The sequence below is a fragment of the Diadema antillarum genome, unplaced genomic scaffold (genome assembly GCF_040938485.1).
Source record: "Diadema antillarum isolate AM-2024a unplaced genomic scaffold, OU_Dant_1.0 seq00000906_RagTag, whole genome shotgun sequence".
Classification (NCBI taxonomy): Eukaryota; Metazoa; Echinodermata; class Echinoidea; order Diadematoida; family Diadematidae; genus Diadema; species Diadema antillarum.
In genome coordinates this window covers 419,580-431,861 of record NW_027271764.1, presented here as the reverse complement: position 1 = coordinate 431,861, position 12,282 = coordinate 419,580, and positions in this window count along the sequence as shown.

Below are 12,282 nucleotides of genomic sequence, written 5' to 3'. Positions count from 1 at the left end.
ATGTTCATTCGAGCTGAGTGCCAGTGTCCTACGCACGACCAATCAGTAACCAGGATGCCACGTACTGACCAATAAGATCACTCCCTCATTGCTATGGGCATAGTCTAGCTGCAGTGCTTAATCCAAATCTTCGGACACATTTCTGTTACGTTGAAAGTAGGAAAATCATGGTCCAGAAAAACGCTAATTTCTTGCCTTTCATTTGATCATTTAGCTTCGAAATTTTGTCAGATGATAGACAATACATTAGACTACAAAATTATACCAACAACAGAAATCCAATCGTTTTGACCGATTTTGACGATCTGACTTCAAACTCGATTTTCTCGCTCAGCCGTTAGCGACTTCAGGATCCTTTTGTTGTGGCGGGTCACAAATATACTGTTAGTCTAGTAGGAGAAAGGGGTTCCCATGCACCCTATACATATATTTTTTAAATCCACTTCATCTAGACCAGTTTGGTGCCTAGATTTCAAAAATGCAATGTTAACAGGTCAAAGTGTGTCCCATAGTGGTAAAAAATCCGTTTCCATGGCTATGCATAGTGAAAATGTCAGTATCTCATAAAAATGTATGTAACCTTTGATGAAATTGTTCAATTATCATGGCTTTGGTCTCAAATTAAAGAAAATTAAATTATCTATATGATAATACCAATTATGTAGGGGGTTATACCAATCTTCATATTAATCTTGAGGCCAGAATACAATTTTTTCACATTTTTTAGCAAAAATGCAATATTACAATAAAACTTATCTCTAAATCATACCAAAACAAATTCAATTTGTTTGAATATTCTTCAAAATTATACTAAATATGTATGCAATACAGTGTGAAAATTTCATAGATATTGCTCAAATAATAAGAAAGTTACGTCCATCCAAAGTTGACATTGAAGCATGTCAAGAATTTGCAGGTGGGAGTGTGATGTACGCCCTCTATTTTTGAATGATCTCATTTAAACATTTCAGTCATCATAATTTGGTTCCAAATGCATGAGAATGAAGTTGGGAGTGATAATGTGGGTCATCTAGACCAGTTTTGTGTGTAGATTTAAAAAAATGCATTAACAGGTCAAAGAGTGTCTCATGGTGGTAAAAATCTGTTACCATGGCAACGCATGATAGAAATGTCAGAATCTCCTTGAAATGTATGTAATATTTGATACAATTGTTCAGTTATCATGATTTAAATGTCAAATTTAAATAAAGAGTATTAAATTCTCTGTATGATAATACCAATTATGACAGAATTTATACTAATCTTCATATCAATTTTGAGGTCAGAATATAATTGGCCATTTAAAAAAAATAAAAAATAAAAAAATGAAAAAATGCAGCTTTACAATACCAATCTATCTCTTAATCGGGCCGCGACACATTTGCTATATATTTGTCCAAAATTAGGCTTAGTATGTGTTACGTACAATGTGAAAATTCCATAGATATTGCTCAATACCAAGAGAGCTACAGCCATCAAAACTTGACTTTGAAGCATGTCCAGTGGTCAAGAATTTCCAGATGGATGTTGATGTTGAATATATTTCATTTAAGTTATTCAGTTATCACAATTTGGGCCCAAATTGATGAGAATGACGTTGGGTGTTATAAAGTGAATCCCAATGAAAGTCACACTAAATTTCATATTGATTTTAGAACAAATGTGTAATTTTTAGGGATTCCTCAACAAAAAGGGAGTGGAAGAGAGAAATTCCATCGCAACGCACATTGGTAGTACATGTGGAACTAAAATTATAGGTCGAATATAATCCTTCAAAAATGAATTTGTATCAAGTAAAACAGTAAAGAATTAAATGTAACAACAGCATATATACTGTTAAGATGACGTTCATCTGAATAATAAAGAATGCACAGGGCCTACTGTACAGTGTACCAGTTAAAGCCTCCTCACCCATTCTGATTTGGGTAGAATTGCCTTCTGTAAAACTGAAAGTAACATTTCCAGTACTTTGAAAATGTACTGCATCCTTAACTGGAAACCTGCTGTTATTCTCAGTTTAAAGGAACAAATTTCCTAATTAATTTCCCACTTAGTGTATTTGGGGATTCACGTTGCCACCATTCTTCACAATTCACTCTTGCTATTTAATCATCATCATCTGCTACGTCATCCCAGTCAATGTCCAGATCTCTGTCACTCAGTTCGTTCTGGTCTTCTTGCTCATCTATCGCCTTGGGCAACAAGTCAACTAGGGAGGGTGGGAGGATTGGGCCACAGGACCACGTTGGCTCCAACACGCCATTCTCTGTCTTTTCCCAGCCTTGTCCAGGGTTATGAGGTTTGGGACTGTGGTACATGGATTCTCCAGCTCTCTTGTAGTGGGCTAGGTGATGGTTTACTCACTGGATGTGTGGAATTCAAAAAAGATGTCAAGGCAAGGTGGAAGGCGTGCAAAGTCCACCCTTGACTTCGATGTTAATGACTCGTCTTCCCCTACCATCCACCTCAGCATAATTCCACGAAGGACATTGACCGACGTTTCCTTCTTGTTGCCATACATGCGACAGGTATACGCCTCAATGTCCTTGAGAGTATTTGGGTTGATGGACCAATTGTCCCCAAGCGTTCTGGAGAAGAAAAAAATGAGCAAACAGATAAGTACTGTAAGGCTAGAGCAGTACCATGATTAAGAACAAAATAAGGTACTGAACTGTTTAAAAATGATTGCAAATATGACATAATGTAAGATAGTTCATAGTTAGTTCCCAGGCAATTTTTCCCCAATTGACTTTTTAGTTGTAATATATTAGGCATTACACATTTTTCAAATCACGATATTGCAGAAGTTTGTCTGAAATAACAATCCATGGAATTCAGAATCCAACTAGAATAAGATTGTCTAAACTAGGTGACCAGAATTGCAAAAATGCTGTTACCATGGCAACGCATTGTCGGGTATAAATACAAAGATTGTCTTGCATGACTACACCTATAGATCATAGATACCAAATTTGAAATTAATTGCTTAAAAACTGTGGAAGTAGTTCGCTCGAAAAGGTTTTGATAAAATTGTGGTTACCATAGCAATGCGCTGTCTAACACAAAAATCATGTTTCATACATCTATACCTCAATGCCATAGTGCCTACGAAATTTAATTTCAGTTGCTTCCAATTTGTGGTAGTAGTTCACTCCACAAGATATTCAAGAAAACATGCAGTTACCATGGCAACGCATTGCATGGAAAGACGGCTGGACAACCCGAAACCATGTCGCTTCCCAGGGGCGGATCCAGGATTTTCAAAAAAGGGGAGGGGCACCAGTGGCAAAAAAAGGCAATACCAATGGCGACAGTTTCCTGCCTTCCCTTTTTTTCTGTGCCCATGCCAAGAAGATGGTGAGCAAAGGGGGGGGGGGATGGGGGACTGTGACAATTTTTGGGGGGAACAAACAAATTTTTCATGACATTGGTACTCATCCTCAAACTGGCTGAGAAGCAAAAAAAGTTTTTTTTTTTTGCTGCAGCAAAAAAAAAGGGGGGGTGGGCCGATTGCATTCCCCCCCCCCCCCCCCCCCCCCCCCCCCCCCCCCCGGATCCGCCACCTTCAGTGCAGAGGCATGAAAATATACCTCATGAAATATTGCAAATTTAGATAAAATTTGGGTGCTTCTGTTTACTTTTAGTTTTCACCATCAATTAATTACATATTACCAGACTCTACCATTACAGATCTATTGTAATGAATCCAACCCTACATGTAGAGTCTACAGAACTAAGGTCCACACCAAAAACTAGTATTATGTTACAGACAATATCATTCCATCAAACTAATCTTGTAATTTGTTACTTTCACACTCAGCAAAGTAACTATACAAATAACGATCTATTCATAGATGTTCTCTTTAATTATTAGTAAATTCAACTCAATTCAACACAGCACATCAACAAGTTCTGATTTCATGTCATACCTAAATCCTAACACATTTTTAAACACGTGGGACTGAAGTTCACTGAACATAAACTTGTAGTGGAAAAGCTTCAATAAATGAAGTTTTGTTGGTACTTTGCTTTCAGGCAAAAATAAATGTAATGTTGCAGAATGGTTTTAAAAACAAAAATATGACATAAAATGCAATCAGATACGTGCCAGAGGTTTGATTTATGGCTGATTACTTTGACTGATCTCAGGCTGATCCAAACAATAAAGCTTCTCACCAAAACTTTTGTCCTATCACAAGCAAGCTTGCTTATTTCTCCACAATAGAGGGCACGCATCATCATCCATCTGGAAATTCTTGACCAATTCTTGACAGGTGTCAATGTCAAATTTGGACGGCCGTAACTTTCTTGTTATTTGAGCAATATCTACGAAATTTTCACATTGTATTACATACATATTTGGTATAATTTTGAAGAATATTCAAACAAATTGAATTTGTTTTGGTATGATTTAGAGATAGATTAGTATTATGGTAAAAATGCATTTTTGCTTAAAAAATATGAAAAAAATTGAATTCTGGCCTCAAAATTAATATGAAGATCAGTATAACCCCCTACATAATTGGTATTATCATATAAATAATTAAATTTTCTTTAATAAAAGACCAAAGCCATGATAATTGAACAATTTTATCAAAGGTTACATGTATTTTTATGAGATACTGACATTTTCACCATGCGTTACCATGGAAATGGATTTTTGACCACTATGGGACACGCTTTGACCTGTTAACAATGCATTTTTGAAATCTACGCACAAAATTGGTCTAGATGAAGTAGATTTAAATAATATATGTATATGGTGCATGGGAACCCCCTTTCCGACTCAGCTATGTGTGAGAGGAAAAAGAAGTTTGAAAGAAAAAAAAGAGAGAGATAAATAGTCTTCTGATTTCATGAATACCAGTCCTGTCTTGAGAGAAAATATCTCTCACATACTTTCATCCTGCCACCGCTGGCAGCATTACAGTCGGTGAGAAACTTTGTCAAGCAATCGTCGACTTAACATTTGACCCACATTGTAACTCTACATTTGGGTCATAACAATCTTGTCATAATAATATTGATATGATGATAGAGGATTAACACACTTCATGAAGTCTGTTGTCAAGGCAGCTAGCTGACTTGGACACAAGTATTCTACCTGTTCTGCTTACATGGAATTTTGCTAGGAATGTATTCTGAACACTATTTGATTGCCAAGCCCATTTTACTTCCATGATGGGGTCATATTAGTCTTGCATTTTGATACATGGGTAACACTTGGTTTTGTGACGTATATTACCAAAGGAGCTAAGGGATGGCTACCAGGCAGCATCTGCTGGGGACGGTACTTGTCACAGCATTTTATCACCGAGAATATTCCATTTCCAACGAAGGAATCAGTATTCTAACAACCATTGGAACTTCTATCAAATGTTTTATTACTGTAGGTTAATTTTAGAATGTTGCAAGAATACTTTACACACCATATATTTAGCAAGTCTAATCTTTTACGTATCGGGACTTCGCAACAATTTCGCGAGTGATGAAATTCGCGATGGTTGAGTACAGCAATGGACGGAGAAATTGGAAAGTGCATGTTTATTGTATCTCTTCACACAGTAGGTGCCCATAGACTTTGGGCTACTAAAATGTATGACCACGCACCTTGTTCATGTACTTTTGTACTGTGTAAAAATACAAACAGTATCTGATTCAGAAACCTTACAAAAATAAGAACTCTGTGAAATGTACATTGTATAGCATATATAGCAGCATGGGGCTCACATAGGTTTGGAATTCTTAGATTGTAGTGATGGTGCCAAAGACGATATGAAATTTAAAATTGCAAGCAAGGAACTTCGTATCAGGATGCACGATGATTGCCTCACCTGTTACCCAATTTTCTCCATGTCACTCCGTCAGAGACAAGATGGGGGCAGATCAACTCTGTATAAAACTTCAAAGATAACCCTTAGAAACAGACATTCCCAAGAGACGAGTTTATCTGAAGTTTCTTCTTGTGTTGGACAATGTTGTGTGGCACGTGATAACATTGTCAAAAATCTCAAACAGAAATATAGTTGTTGTATTGGATCGTGCCCAAATATGATTCATTCCCATCTGCATTGTAAATATGACACATACGCTTTCCCTGACACGAGACAACGTTCTACTGGTTAAAAAGGGTTGCAACTACATCTTTTTCTATTGGTCCGAGTGTTCTGTTTGAATGATGGGTGTACTCTGAATAAAAGATATAATGATCTAATAATAAACATGTTTTTCAGAATCCTACATGCATGACACTTTTTCCCCCTCAGCCTGGGATATTGTATTATTCAGACGAACAGCTGTAATGGAGATCTGTGAACATTTATCAGTGAATAGAATATATAGTTCTCTCTTTTTGGTATTATATATATAATCTAACTATGGACACTGCAGCTGGTATCTGCCAGTACACTTGTATATATTTCACACAACTTTCAAATCACAGAAATACCGCCTACTTCAGCTGTACCAACCATTTTTGTAAAGTGTGTGTTATATCTTTGTCTCACATCATCTGCCATTTCCATGTGCAAATTGCAAGCTATACCTTCAGTCACCTCTGTATGGTCACATTAGCTTCCAGGTAGATATTAACAGTACTATGATATAATGTATTTGCAGATGTGTCATTTGCTACAGAATAAAAACCATGTATATTTGTGTTCATGTAGAGTTTGGGCAAAATTTACAGAGTTTCATTACGTCAAATCTTTGCATGGTCACAATGTATCTAGTTTTGGAGACTGATCAAATAAAGTTGATCACTTTTGATGATTTGATATATGCATTTTCAGAATATTTGTAAAAATGGAAAGGAAAAATAAAACAAAAACATAGATAGTCTACCTAAATTGCCAAATGTAGAAATGAAAATGATTGAATTTGACATTCAAGATGACTGCGTATTTAAGTACTTCTAGGTATGGTACAAAACCAAAGAGTGTGCATTGAATTCCACTATAATAGCATATGTTTCTCTGTACCATCAAAAAAGCCCTGCCCCTCCAGAAATTGGTATCAGTTGCTCAATATGGCAAATATTTTAATGTGCTTGCTGGGTCAAAAAGAGGATGTGGTAGCCTGTTTTGATGTCTCCAACCTGGGAGATGCATGTGACAGATTTCAGTGATGAATGCAACCAAACTCTTGCATTTAGGTATTAGCCTTTACATGCATGAACCTTCAATTTTCAATACAGATAACATGCAATGTCCATGGCAAGCCCAACAAAAAGTCTTCACATTTTAATAAGAACTTTCACTTCACACACAGGCTTTGCACAAGGCAAGCAAAAAAAAAAAATCACCTTTTTTATGATATTCAAATATATCCATCCAAAGAATGAAGAAATGATATGTAAGCCACATGAACGAATTGATTTTTTTACCATGTTTTCAACCAGAACACTGCCAAATATACACATATGCCTTTCATTGTCATGTTTAGCCCTCATTGTATTTGATGGAATTTGAGAATGGAATTTATTCTGGGGAAAACTGTTAAAAGCAATCACTTTCATGCTTACTCTATTCTAGGGCAAACACTTGTGATACGTCAGTGTATGATTTGCCTTTCCTAGTTGATGTTTTGCATGCTTGCACAACCATTGTAAGAAAGCATATAAAAACAAATATTGAAAGTCCACAGAAAACAACAACAACAACAACAATTCATTGTTTGAGTATGGATGCCCATCCCTAAAAAAAAAAAAATATATATCTATGCACTCATCTATTCTTTTTTGGCCAGGATTTGACAGGGAAAGCAGCAGTTTAAAATATTAATTGAGCAGTGCATCCACTCAAACTTCCAGAATCAGTCTGACCAATGTTTCCTGCTTCAATAGGCACGGTCAGACTGGCAAAAGATCGAGAAGTTTAAGATCGCGAAGTTTGGCCCATTCATGCGTGCGCAAGAAAGAGTGCGCCGTCCGATGGCTAGTGATTGTGATGTAACAATGCACATCTGTACATGACAATGGCCTTGCGCTTCAGAGACACCGCCCGCAAACAGATCGAGAAGTTTTGGGAGAAGTTTCGCGAGAAGTTTGCGGTCACACTGGCAAAACTTCGAGATCTTAAAGATCGCGATCTTTTGCCAGTCTGACCGCGCCTAATGTTTCTCTCTCAATGTTCTAAAAAGAGGAAAGATTGGGGTAGTACACCAATCTACTCAACTGTGAAATCTGGAGTTAGATGTTTTGTGCCCGTGGATTTTGTTGTTGTTGTTGGTTTTGTTTTTGTGGTGTTTATATTCTAAAAGGAAAAGTTCCCCTTCATATATGTGTCAATTAAGAGAATGGACCAATATCGATGGAACACATCAATGAAAATTTGAGGAAAATTTGACAGTCTGTTCAAAAGTTATGAATTGTTCAAGTTTCAGTGCCGCCATTGCTGGATGCGAAGACTACTACAGCTTGTGATGTCGCTCGTGTAGAACAATATAAAGAAAGTATAAAGAAAATTTAATGTATTTTCACTTTTCTTGCATAATAAAAGAGCACTTGACTTACCTCTTCCAGAAGGTGGGGGCAATAATATCACCCTTAACATACATCAGTTACAAGTCGAGGGAACGTGTTATTTCTAAACACACACACACACACACAAATTTTGTGAAATTTTCTTTGTATTTTTCATATATCTTTCTATGCATGTGACATCATAAGCTGTGGTAGCCTTCTCATCCAGCAGTTGCTGCGCAGAAACTTTTAAAAATTCATAACTTGTGAATGGATTGTCTGATTTACCTAAGACTTTCACTGATGAGTTCCACTACTGCATTCACTCAATCCACATATATGAAGGTGAACTTGTCCTTTCAGGGAATTAGGATGATTTTACCTGTGCATTCACTCTTCTCCTTTTTTAAATGTATATTGAACTCTGACAGATAGTTTTTCTAATGTTGCTAATATCTCCAGATTCACATGTAGATGGTGTTCACTCTATACCTTGATACCATGGAGACTATTGTCATGACTACAAACATGTGGTAAAGAAAATCCTTGCAACTGTTAAAAAGTTGGCATTCCATCCTGTTGTTGTTGTTGTTGTTTTCAACTATACTCAACTGCCACACTACTTATAAAATAGTATATATCAAAAAATCTACATGAATTATGTACTTTACTGCTTTAGACCAGAATCCTGTAACACATTTGCATGTGCACATTCTTTACAGTATAGTTTATGATATATGTATGGACTTTTATCAAAAATCATTTCAGAGATCTCAAAACTATCGGTGGAATATTGGTGAAATAGCTTAAAGTGCTGCAGAGAGTTCCTTTTCTATTCTATAAATCTGATATCTGTACCAAGAAAATTTCAGTCAGAATGTGTATCCGTTCAAATAATTTAGTATTTGTGTATATTTTGTCAAAGAATAGAATAACAGATGTATGCATATATCAGCAAAATTCTATGAGGTGAGTTAGCATCTTCATGTTAAAAGCATTGTATTCAGTTTTTTCTATCTTTCTGTTTTTTTTTTCTGTGTTTTTCTTGTGTTTTGTTTTTGCTTTTTTGCTCTGTGGTGCTTAATGAGAATAAGTGTAATTTCATGAAGCATTTTGATTCATCAGATATACATCAAAATATTTTGATATGGAGAAGTCTGGCGAATCTGTGACAGCATTCATTCCATTAACTGTAGATATGTTTTATGTTGGAATAATGTAAGTCTTAGATGTGTGTCTAACAAGTCAGAAGTAGTGACTGATATGACTTGTGTGCAGTTGAATTTACACAATTTTTTTCCCCCAGATATCAAAAAAGAAAGAAAACACATAAATGCTAACTGTTAATTTTTGCAATATTTTGTACTTTTTGTTGTTGTTTTTTTGTTAACCAAAAAAACTGAAGGACTCTTTGAAAGAATTGTCATTAAATTGTGTTACTACATAATTCTTTTGCCAGAAAGGTAAAAAGAAAAGATACTGTTTTCCACCAAAAAACATGCCTTTTCTGAAATGCCGTGGTTGCATCCAGAACGCATGCTATATTGCTGAGGGGAACATTGCAAGTTAGAATGTGGCTGTATTTCCCAGTGAACCTTTTCTGCTCTCCGGCAAAAGTATGAAGTATATGATCATCTACCGACCAAAAATTAAATAAGTACTACACCACATTTAGTGCAGTAAACGATAACATTTGAGGTTTTGTGTATATTTTGTCCATGCATATGTTTTCAAACTCTCCTTTGTCCAGTTGGTGCAACAATTTACTTTCTATGGCAATCTTAAGATAATGGAAAGTGAGAATTAAAAAGTTTGTCCGTCAGTCTGTGAAATTTAAGCTATCCTTTTCCAGGACTCATGATGTAAAATGTGTTACATGTATTGGATAAAAGGTTTTGGATACTGTTGTGAATGTTTCTCCATAAGTTATGCCATATTTTGTGCTACATAATGAGAGAGACGTATTTATGCTGTTTTGCGTTGCGTTTCTATCGATCAGTGTATATATACTTTGTGATTGAACAACTCATGTTTTGACTGTTTTTTGAAATTATTTCCATCCTATTTAGGTGAACACAATTCTCAGATATAATCAACGACTTCATTTTTATATTATATGTAGTGACTGCACTGTGTGCCTGTCGAATTCATGTGTGTTTAGAAACTTTTTTTTTTCTATTTTCTACTACAAATATCATATTATGCTTTTTTGTTGAAGACACGGTAATCTTGTCCTGGTTTTTTTTTCCTATGACGTAATAAGCATTGTCAAGCAACTCAAATATGAAAAAAAATATGAGGAATTTGTATTTTGTTCTACTGTTTAAGTTCTTATTGCTGTGATCATTCATTTTGTGAATGGCTAAATATACCACAGCCTCAATCTTATGTGTTCATTGTATTTAAGGGTCATGGGTTCATTATTAATAGCATTCTTTTTCACATTCATGTGTCATTCAAAAAAGTAACTGGTAGGTTGCCGTTGTGTACTGGTGATTTGGGATGGCCAGTTTTTTAGTCCCGCCCGATGCGTACATCCTGGGACAAGGTTTAATGGCCCACAGTAAATCTTGTTGATCCAGCTGTAAAGTTGATACCTAATGTACCTGGCATTGCACACCTGGCACACACGTAGTTGTATGAGTGTGTGTCTTGGCTAAGACTAACATCCCACCTGTTTTGTTTTGTTTTTGTTTTTGTTTTTGTTTTTGTTTTTGTTTTTGTTTTTGATAGAAACTGTACAAACTTGGTAGAATTCTACCGAGAAGTACTGCGTTTGTGGTTGGAATCCATGGCATTGATTTTGTTGTTGTCAGTTCAATGGTTATTATTACGCCCACCCTCCAAGCATTAAAAGCTGCATTGCATTCAATAATGGAAGGAAAAATGATGATCAGATTATGTGATCTGTTGCAAAACTGTCATTCTTTAAATGCCCTGATTGAAGAAACGGAAGAATTACAGAGAATGTGCCATGCTGGAAAGTCAAACATAAACAAACAAAAAAAATTGAGCTGACCTGCTGATGATTTGTTTTGAAAGGTCTGTGCATTCATTCCGTAAGTTATTGAGTGCTTGATATGTTGCCCTGTAGTGCTGTTTGACTTGAATCCAGGTAAAGACTAACTAGTAGTACCTCACAATTCTTTGCTACTATGTGTATACTACTACTACTGGCATCAAGATTTGCTGTTTTTGTCTGACCTTGGATGCTTTCATGGTAAAGTGTACTGGGCTTGATACTGGAGAGTAGTATTGATGTATAAAATGGATGTGACCCACAGTTTTTGTTGGTTGTTTCATCCACTAAAATCATTGTTTTATGGTGATAAGATTGTGAGGGAGGTTTACATGACATCAAAGCAGTGAGGAATGAATAAGGATGATAATAATTTTGTGAGATGTGCAGTTTGTTGAGGGCCGGAAAGATATTAACTCTTTCTGTACCAGGGACTTTGGACAGTTTGTACAATGCTATGGGGTTGTCTGTGCCAATTGGCACCTCAAAGCACACAAAGGGTTTAATGGTTTAATTGGTTTGTGATTGCCCTTCTGGGGTTTCAACAGTCAATATTCAGAGACTGAGCAAGAGTTTGCTGTTCATGAATGATTATGGTTGATTGTATTGACAAAAGTTGCCTTATGTTTGTATATATATGTATACGGTGGACATATTTTGAATGAGTTTCTGTCCAGATATTCTTTCTTGGCGTTGGGATACACATGTATGTATACATTGCAACATTTCTTCGCGTCCATGCAATAAAACGACCATTTATTACTTACGCCGCACTAAAGAACAGACTGGGATATGTGTTTCA